General features: G+C 35.2%; 1 long non-coding RNA gene across 1 annotated transcript; it reads right to left on the bottom strand.

The window, feature by feature from the left end:
• Positions 1-5,083: 5,083 nt before the first annotated feature.
• Positions 5,084-6,658, bottom strand: LOC148840526 (uncharacterized). The gene is made up of 5 exons (XR_016090922.1): positions 6,609-6,658; positions 6,343-6,409; positions 5,946-5,996; positions 5,436-5,538; positions 5,084-5,234 (listed from the first exon to the last, which is right to left on the bottom strand). It is a non-coding gene; the product is annotated as an uncharacterized LOC148840526 (long non-coding RNA).
• Between the last annotated feature and the right edge of the window lie 2,925 nt (positions 6,659-9,583).

Here is a 9,583-nt window from a genome sequence, read left to right as displayed (position 1 = left end):
GAATTATTGTTATTGTTAATTCCTGGTGATTGGACAAAGTAAGTGGAAACACTATGTTTTTTATATAGGAGATCTAGTTATTTTTATAGAGGAGAATAAGACAATTTTTGATCACACACAGTGGGTGGCTAATTAACTTTTAAAATAAAACTCACTTACCATGTTAAAGCCCCAGTGCATCTAACAGGGTTTTCAGCATCTGGATAAGCTGGGTTAAGTTTAAAGATGATGTACCAGTAGTGGCAGGACTGATTACTCACACCTGTTGGATAAGGAAGAAAATGTTAATAGTTATGATTCCTAAAATTATCTTATCAACATATATTTTTAACAATAGATAAAAAAACATTTTGTTCAAAAGGTTTTTAAAGAAAAAATATTTTAGATGTTAAACAATGATTTATATATTTTAAGAAAATTTCCAAAATACATCTTTAAAGGCTAGTTATTATGGAAAAGTGACAATCTTGGTGACTGGTTTAATTGCTTATGGAGAAGACATGGTGGGGTCACCTGATTTGATATAAAGCAATACCTTTAGTCTTTAGTCTTTAGTTCTGTATTGTGGTAAGCATGTTTTTTAAAGCCACATAAGGAAAGGTACAGTACATGGTCTTTTTTGATCTGTTAAAATACTAACATATGTCAATCTGGTAATAGCTTTACTTTACAAGGTATTGCATATCTTTCTGCAGAATGTATGAGAAACTAACTAATATAAAGAAAATAATATTTTCTTTAGAAACATAAGTATAGAATAATGGTAAATTATAAACATGCATTTGAAATAATATACATATACAATATATTCATCTCTAGTATCTCTACAACAGTTTTTATTTTGCTAATCTCTGGAATGATTAGCCTTTCATTCACATAGTGAACACTCACTGGAAGAGCAATTCTCAGCCCAATGAGGAGCATCAGAAAGAGAACCTAGAGAACTCGTTTGTTGCGATGTCCCAAGCACCTGCCACAACGTAAAAGGGATCATCTTATTACAGCTCCCCTGTGCTGTTCTGCCCTGTTTTAGCGGAGCCAAGCCTTCACAGTCTGATCAGCCTGGTTGCACAGTACATTTCCCATTTGACTACCTTAATCAGCTTGCACATTGCATTCTCTGTTGTCTGTCAGCACAGATTGTTCCCTGTCTGGCTATCTTCGTCAGCCTGCACAATGTAACCCCATTCTCTCACCGCTCCTCCTGCCTTCACAGGGACCAAGCACATGCATTCATCATCCTGTCCTAAAGATGCAGCTCTCCCATCATTTAATTTCCACATCATAACACCCATAACCCACTTTGGATCATGCTATAAAACTCCTTATTGGTTGTGAGCTAGCATGCTGTGATTTTCATTTACTCTATGTGCACTCTCTTTAGATTATGTGTTCAGTTAATAACTTCTCAATGAAGACAATGAAGATGATTTGCATAGTGAGAAACTATGGTGGAGGAGTGGTGCCACAGATGAAAAAAAAATCAATATCATGAGAAATTCAGTGAGACAGACCATGCTACTATGGCTGTAGTCACTCGGTAGTCATTCTGATTGGATGAGCTAAACTAAAAACTACAAGCATTTCATTTTAAATTACCATAGCTGCAAACAAACATTATGTTACATATAGAAATATATATAAACAAAGAATAATTAATATTACTGATAAAATTACTGAATTGGTTGCAGAGGAAATGAAGACAAACTAATCTCAAGAATTTCAAAATAAAACAATACAAATAAAAACACTAAATAAAACTTTCACATAATTACAAAGAAAGAACTAAAAAAGCATACCATAAATTAAAACAAAACATTTTGTCCAATTATTGTGGTATTATTGTAGCAAAAATGTGATTTCCCTAAAAAACATAAATATTTTTATTATGCAGACAATCAGTTTGCAGTATTTGTTATTATTAACAAAGGAATTGTCTGACATCCACACACAGTTGCGGTTCATTAAGGATTTACTGCATCACCTGACAGTTTTACAGAGTACAGCAGTAATGCATCTGATGATTTGAAAAAATAAAAACTGGGAGAGATGGTTTGGATCACCATCCTGCAGCACTTACTGTGGTATGCTACCTGACACCTCACACATTTTAAATGGCTATGTCTGTATGCATGTAGCTAAGTGGAAGTGTGCAAGATTAAGATCCAAGTATCCTCCTGAATTTATATTACACTGTTATAACTCTAACATGTACACAAATTATTTTCTTTTGTTTTAAATTAAACAGTCTGATATTTCGTAAAACCATATACAGTACATATCACAACAGACATTGGTTATTTTTTTTAGGCTTTGTAAAGGAATATATATTGGTAGAGGAAATATTTCACTTGGATAAAGTCGGATCAGTTAAGATTAAGACAAATATTTCATAGTTAATATATAATGAAATTACTGACTATTATGTAATATCACAAATCAGTTTTGTTATATGGTTAAAAAATAATAAAGTGTTTATAATGAGATGGTATGCTGTGATTTTGGTAAAAATACTATTCCAGTGTTTGTTCTCTAGGAGTGTACTTTTGAGCAATGTACTGTATGTATCACAGAATGCCAACAGTTGAAGAAGGGTCAGGCTTATGGGCTGTGTTTAATTAAGATTGCACTTGGTGGCCAGGATTGCGTCAATGTGTGTATATCTGTCTGTCCTTCTCCTGTGTCTATTTGTTCCTCCAAAGTCTTCAGCTTCAGTGTTCAAATACAAGTAGTGGGGCAGGACACAACAAGGATTGAAGAGTATACTATTTCCCTAGACATAACGCAAAACACCACACCTTAGGTATTTGCACATAGAAGTGTGTGGGTTTTCTGAGCCAATTTGGACCAACGTGGGGCAAGAAAGGAAAAAAAGAAGTGATGGGAACAAGGACACCTGGACATCTGCACACTGACAATTCTAAAATGATGCAAGCTATCTCTTGATACTCAACTGGACACTCCTGTCTCCGATGGAGACTGTCAATAACCCCCTCTTAGGGAATTGGCTAACTGATAGCGAAAAACACATCTGAGCTTGAACAGATGGGCGTTCTCTCTTCCTCTCCTGAGCCCCTAGACACAAGACAGACAGAACAAGGGGAGCTGCTTTCTGCGAGACCGCAGGACAGAGTTGACAGTTGATCTGCGGAGGAAAGGAGATATTAGTGATAGAACCGAGGTACTGTGCCTAGAGAGCTGATATTGGGGCAACAGAAATGTTCAGCTGAGTGCAGCCTGTGAGAAGATTTTCATTACAGCCTGGCCAGTGCAGAGACTGGAGAGACTGGACATTGTGGAAGATGTTTTTTGGTGGTTCTCGTTTCTGCTTCTGAATGGAGGCTAATTTGGACAAATGGTTTCTTTCTGTTTGATTAGAAATATTTATGTTGTATAAAAAGGGGAGATTCCTGAGCCATTTGTTTTCATTCCCAAATGTGCTGTTCAACCACTAATAACCAACTGTGTCCCTTGGACATACTATTTGTGTTGAAGAAAGATATGAGATGTGAAAAAAGTGGTTAACTGATTTCTTTCTGCACACAGACTTCTTTTGGTACAAAACATTCCATGCTTTAGCTCTTTTGAGTTATGGCAGAGACGGGAGTTAACTGATAAGAGATTCCAAGTGCGAACCAGAGACTCCCTAACTATGGGAAGATGAGACCAGCCTTTCAAGGTGTTCAATGTATGGAGAATGTCCGAACACAGGCGGCCTGACCCCATTACCATGGTAACAATTTGCGTCAGAAATGGCTGAAGTTTGTTATATAAATTGGAGTACCTATAATCTTTGAACGATTTCGATAGTTCCTTGCATGCAATAAAACGCACTTGTTCAAATTCATCTCGGGGTCCAGAACTTATTTGTTTGTTACAACAGTGTCATGGGGTCTGTGTTTGGTGTAGAGATAATTGATGTGATTAATAAGAAAATAAAAGGGCAATTAAGCCATATTAATGTCTGTTTCTGGTCTGTGGGTAAATTGGTGGTTCTGGGAAATGTAAGGAACCTGTTGCAAATATAAAAGGATCTTAGCACTTTTAAAATTGCTATTTGACATACAGTAGTCTGCTACCAAAACAAAAATAATTCTTCTTTTTATGGGGTCACCTATCCATGATATACACACTTTAAAGAGGGACATGTAACGTAACCCCTTTAGTAGTATTGTCACACTCTTATGAAGGTGAAGAAGAAGCATGATTGAAACGTAAGCTTTTATTGGGGTAATTTATCTAGTGATCTAGGTGAACAACAACCTGTCCATAAGAATGGGACAGTCAGAACCACCCCAACTCCTTTATTGAAGGATGATCCAGGGAGCTGCTGCAAGATCAAGGATCTATGTGTTATGTCTATTTCCCTAGACATAACACAAAACACCACACCTTAGGTATTTGCACATAGAAGTGTGTGGGTTTTCTGAGCCAATTTTCTGAGCCATCCCTCCTTCCAGCCCCAAGGAGGGGCTGGAAGGAGGGATGAGGAAACAAAACACAAGCAAGTCCACAAGAGGCGTGAAAATTACAGAATTTATCGGGTCTGATGTTCTTTTGAATATTTGTTTTGAACTCCATTTATTATGTAAGACTCAGTAATGTAACACCTTTAATAAATGTTTTAGGGGATTTTAAAGGTATGTGCCTTTTGATTTTGTAATATACAGACACATTAAATGCACACAGCATGGCCATCTTTTCAAGTGTCACCTGAAAGCTGTCAATGCTTCAACCTGGCACAATAAAGAAGGAATGATGACAGCATTGCAGATAGTGACAGAGGATAGATGTGCTCTAAATTCTTCTGACCCACTTCAGACACGTGGTAAATCTATACCATATAAGTCAAATACCTGTAAGAAAATACGTCTTCTATTGGATATGTGATATATTGTATGAAAACTATGTGGCTCTAATATGCAGACCATAACATGACCCAGTTAGTAGTTTCCCCCCCAAAAAAATTTCTGCTACACCTGTAAACCCATTTGTTTATACATTAAAAATAAATGATAAAGCAGTACGCATTAACAAGAGAATCATGCATTGAGAAGTTTATTGATCATTGCATGCTGCATGCACATGTAAGCACATTTCCATAATCACTGAAAGGAAAGCAATAATTTTACACAAAATCTAGAAAGGAGAAACAAGACTGCGGACGGTTGATTTTAGCCAGCTGGAAACAGAGTTTGAGATGCTGCAGGAGTTTGTGAAGCCTCATGTCCTTCCTGTGGAACACAGAAGATTACAGTATATTGTTAGTTTTCTATGCTTATTTTATAAAGTAAGTGTGAACCTCTAGAGAGGTGTTATTTCTTTAAAAAAAGAGAAAGAAGAATAAGCCAATTTTGTACTTACATCAGTCAAAGCTCATTTTATGATCACACATAGTGTATGGCTAATGAACATTTTAAATAAAACATACTTACCATATTAAGGGTTTATTGTATTTAACAGGGTTTTCAGGATCTGGATAATCTGGGTTAAGGATAAAGATGATAAACCACCAGTGCCAGTACTGCTCGCTTCAGCCTGTTGAATAATGAAGAAAGTACAGATAGTTATGATTCTTAATTATGAAATTCGATAGATGCATTTTGTTCAAAAGGTTTTTAAAAACAAAAACATTTAAGTGTTGCACAATGACTTCTATATTACAAAAAAATAATTGAAAAAATACATCTTGGAATGCTAGTTATTATGGAAAAATAACAGAAAACTATAATTTTTCTTTTAACTATAATTGAAATTAAGATAATGAAAGGAAACTTTTGAAACATGAGCTGCTGCACATTTCATTCATCTAGACTGTTCTAATCACCTATAGACAAAACATGGTGAGGCCACTTGATTTAATATGAACCAATTTCTATTTTATTTACTCATCAATTTCATAAGAAGGCTTTTTTAAGCCAGATAATTAAAGGTACTGTACATACTGGTTTAAATATAGAGCTAGCTCTTGCTTCCCGGTGATGGTCTTCTTCGATCTGTTAAAAGAATAACATATTCAAACAATGTTTCATAGTAAAAATGTTGCTCTGGCAATACCTTTACTGTTCAGTAAAAAGTTTCAGCATTAGACAATTTGCTCTACAAGCTCTCTGTAATTTAAGGTATTGCACATTTTTTTTTGCAGTTTGTACAGTATGAGAAAGTAATATAAAGAAAATAATGTTTTCTTTATAAACATAAATGATAGATAAAAGCAAACAACAAACATACATTTGAAATAATATACATATACAGTATACTCAGCTCTAGTATCTCTGTGAGGTTATTTATTTTGCTAGTCTCTGTAAGTAATAGCATTTCATTTATGTAGTGAACACTTACTGGAAGAGCAATGCTCAGCCCAATGAGGAGCATCAGAAAGAGAGCCGTCTTCATGATTCACTGGATTCTAAGGAAGACAACAAAGAATTAAGTATCAAACAGTTTAAACAGTTATACTCCATATAATAAATGGATCTCTGATAATGAATGGATGCATTAATAGCATACATTTTATCTTTGAGCTTTTAAATACTATTTTGGATTGTCTAATACAGTACTCATAAATGTTTGTCAATGTTAAGGAAAAGAAATGTAGAGTTTAGTACCTGTTAATTGCTGTAATAGCTTAAAAAGAATAAGGTAGTGTGTGCAATATATCAGCTTGGTGAAAATGCTCTATTCCCCATGTCCTATTTATATACATTTCAGACTATGAATGACCAATGAAATTACATGTCCCAGGCCTTATTTCAAAACAGCCAACATTTCAAAATACATACAGTGTTAGCTAAAGGAGAGGCATACAGTGCTTAATACTTTGGATTAATGTCATACCTAGCCGATGATGACCTGTAACGTTTTGCAGTTTCTGGTGCACTTTACACCTTCAGTCTTTGACGTACACTGTCATCTATTTGAGAAACATGTTATATCATATCTTAATTTCATATAATTATCGTCTTGTATATTATATTATCGTATTAAGATAATTAACGTGTAATGCAAAAAGTATTATCTTAATTTATCATATTAATCAGTATTACATATTAGTGCAAAATTACTGTCCATACATCACTCATCTACAGCTTGGCAAGAGGAATAAAGATTTCTTGCCTTTATAAGCAAAAGCCTAATAAAAGCTGGATTTTCACACAATGTCAATCCAGTGATGGGTAGATTTAAGGTTGGATATTTAATTTACCATAATTTACAACTAACTAAATAAAAAAGAAGGCTATTTTAAGGCCATTAGTTAAACTAATAATCAATGAAAAAGAGGAACAATTATGACAAAATCATGCTGATGTTTGCTGTCTCACTTCTATGTACAGTATCTAATACACTACTTAATTCTTGCTGTTTTTGAAACATCATAGTGACAAAATACTGTGCCTTGCAAAAGTATTTGTGTTTCTATCTTACTCCAAAAGGTGCAAGAAATGTAATACTACATCTATAATTCACTGACAGAATAACCGAATTAAGGAAAAAAAGAGAAACAAATGATGTGGTCATTCAAGGAGGTTTTTGACATCACCTTGAGTATTACCTTCTCGATGTATAAAATTGCAAAGGCGGGGATAGGGCAGAGGAGGGGTACCACAGATGAAATGTGAAAACAGAAATTCAATATCATGAGAAATTCATCCAGACAGACCATTCTATGACCGTAGTCACGCGGTAGTCACTGTGATTGAACGAGCTAAATTTAAAACTATAAGTATTTCATTTTACATTACACTTCAAAGAAATATTATATTATATATAGAAACATATACAAACAACAATTGATTGAAATGACTGATGTTATGATTGCTTGCAGAGTTAGTGAAAACAAACTAACCTAAAGTATGTCATTCAAATCGCTACTTGTCCCCGTTTTTTTACGCTTATTTGCTTTTAAATACAAAATGTTTTAAAGCTGCCTTGTATATATTTTTAACAATTAAGATCTAAAATAATCAGTTTTCAATTTTTATTAAAATACGATTTGTCTGAGAACCACACACAGTTCATTAAGGAGTTACTGCATCACCTCGTAGTTTTACAGAGTTTGCAGTCCTGCATCAGAGTACTTGAAAAAATAAAAACAGGGAGACACGGTTTGGTTCACCATACTGCAGCACTTGTTGTGGTATGCTACATTGCACCTTGTGCATTTTAAATGGGTACAGTACATCTGTATAAATGTAGTTGCTCAGAATTGTCCAAGATTAGGAACTAACCATCCTGGTGAATTTATATAATAACTTTGTTACAATTCCATCATAAGTGCAAATGTTTTTTCTTTTGTTATAAATGAAAAAGTCTGATATTTTGTAAACTTATGTGAATGACAACAGACACTGGTGAAGCTTTTTAGGTAGGCTTTGTAAAGAAGTATACAGTATTTGGTAGGGGAAATAATTTAATTAGATAAAGGCAGGAAAACTAAAATTAAGATTAAGACAAATATTTCATAGTTGATATATAATGAAATTACTGACTATTATGTATTATCACAAATCAATTTAGTTATATGGTTAAAAATACTTAAAGTGTTTATAATGAGATGGTATGCTGTGATTTTGGTAAAAATACAATTCATTGTTTATCCTATTTGAGTGTACTTTTGAGCAATGTACTGTATGTATCACAGAATGCCAACAGTTGAAGAAGAGTAGTCTTATGGTCTGTGTTTAATTAAGATTGCACTTGGTGGGCAGGATTGCGTCAATGTGTATATACCTGTCTGTCCTTCTCCTGTGTCTATTTGTTCCTCCAAAGTCTTCAGCTTCAGTGTTCAAATACAAGTAGTGGGGCAGGACACAACAAGGATTGAAGAGTATACTATTTCCCTAGACATAACGCAAAACACCACACCTTAGGTATTTGCACATAGAAGTGTGTGGGTTTTCTGAGCCAGTTTGGACCAGTGTGGGGCAAGAAAGGAAAAAAAGAAGTGATAGGGTACAAGGTCACCTGGACATCTGCACACTGACAATTCTAAAATGATGCAAGCTACCTCTTGATACTCAACTGGACATTCCTGTCTCCGATGGACACTGTCAATAACCCCCTCTGAGGGGAATTGGCTAACTTATAGAGAAAAAACATCTGAGCTTGATCAGATGAGCTTTCTCTCTTCCTCTCCTGAGCCCCTAGACACAAGACAGACAGAACAAGGGGAGCTGCTATCTGTGAGACAGCGGGACAGAGTTGACAGTTGATCTGCGGAGGAAAGGTGATATTAGTGATAGAACCGAGGTACTATGCAGGACTGTTTTTTCTGGGACCCAGGGTCGAAAGTTACAGAGGAAGAGGCCTAGGGAGCTGATAGTGGGGCAATGGAAATGTTCAGCTGAGTGCAGCCTGTGAGAGGATTTTCATTACAGTCTGGCCAGTGCAGAGACTGGACATTGTGGAAGAGTTTTTTTGGTGGTTCTCGTTTCTGCTTCTGAATGGAGGCAGTTTTGGAAAAATGGTTTCTTTCTGTTTGATTAGAAATATTTATGTTGTATAACCTGAGCCATTTGTTTTCCTTCCCAAATGTGCTGTTGAACCACTAAGAACTGACTGTGTCCCTTGGACATACTATTTA

The sequence above is a fragment of the Atractosteus spatula genome, chromosome 1 (assembly GCF_055471065.1).
Source record: "Atractosteus spatula isolate fAtrSpa1 chromosome 1, fAtrSpa1.hap1, whole genome shotgun sequence".
NCBI classification, from domain to species: Eukaryota; Metazoa; Chordata; class Actinopteri; order Semionotiformes; family Lepisosteidae; genus Atractosteus; species Atractosteus spatula.
The sequence above is the reverse complement of the archived record's forward strand: the minus strand, read 5'-3'. Positions and strand labels throughout refer to the sequence as shown.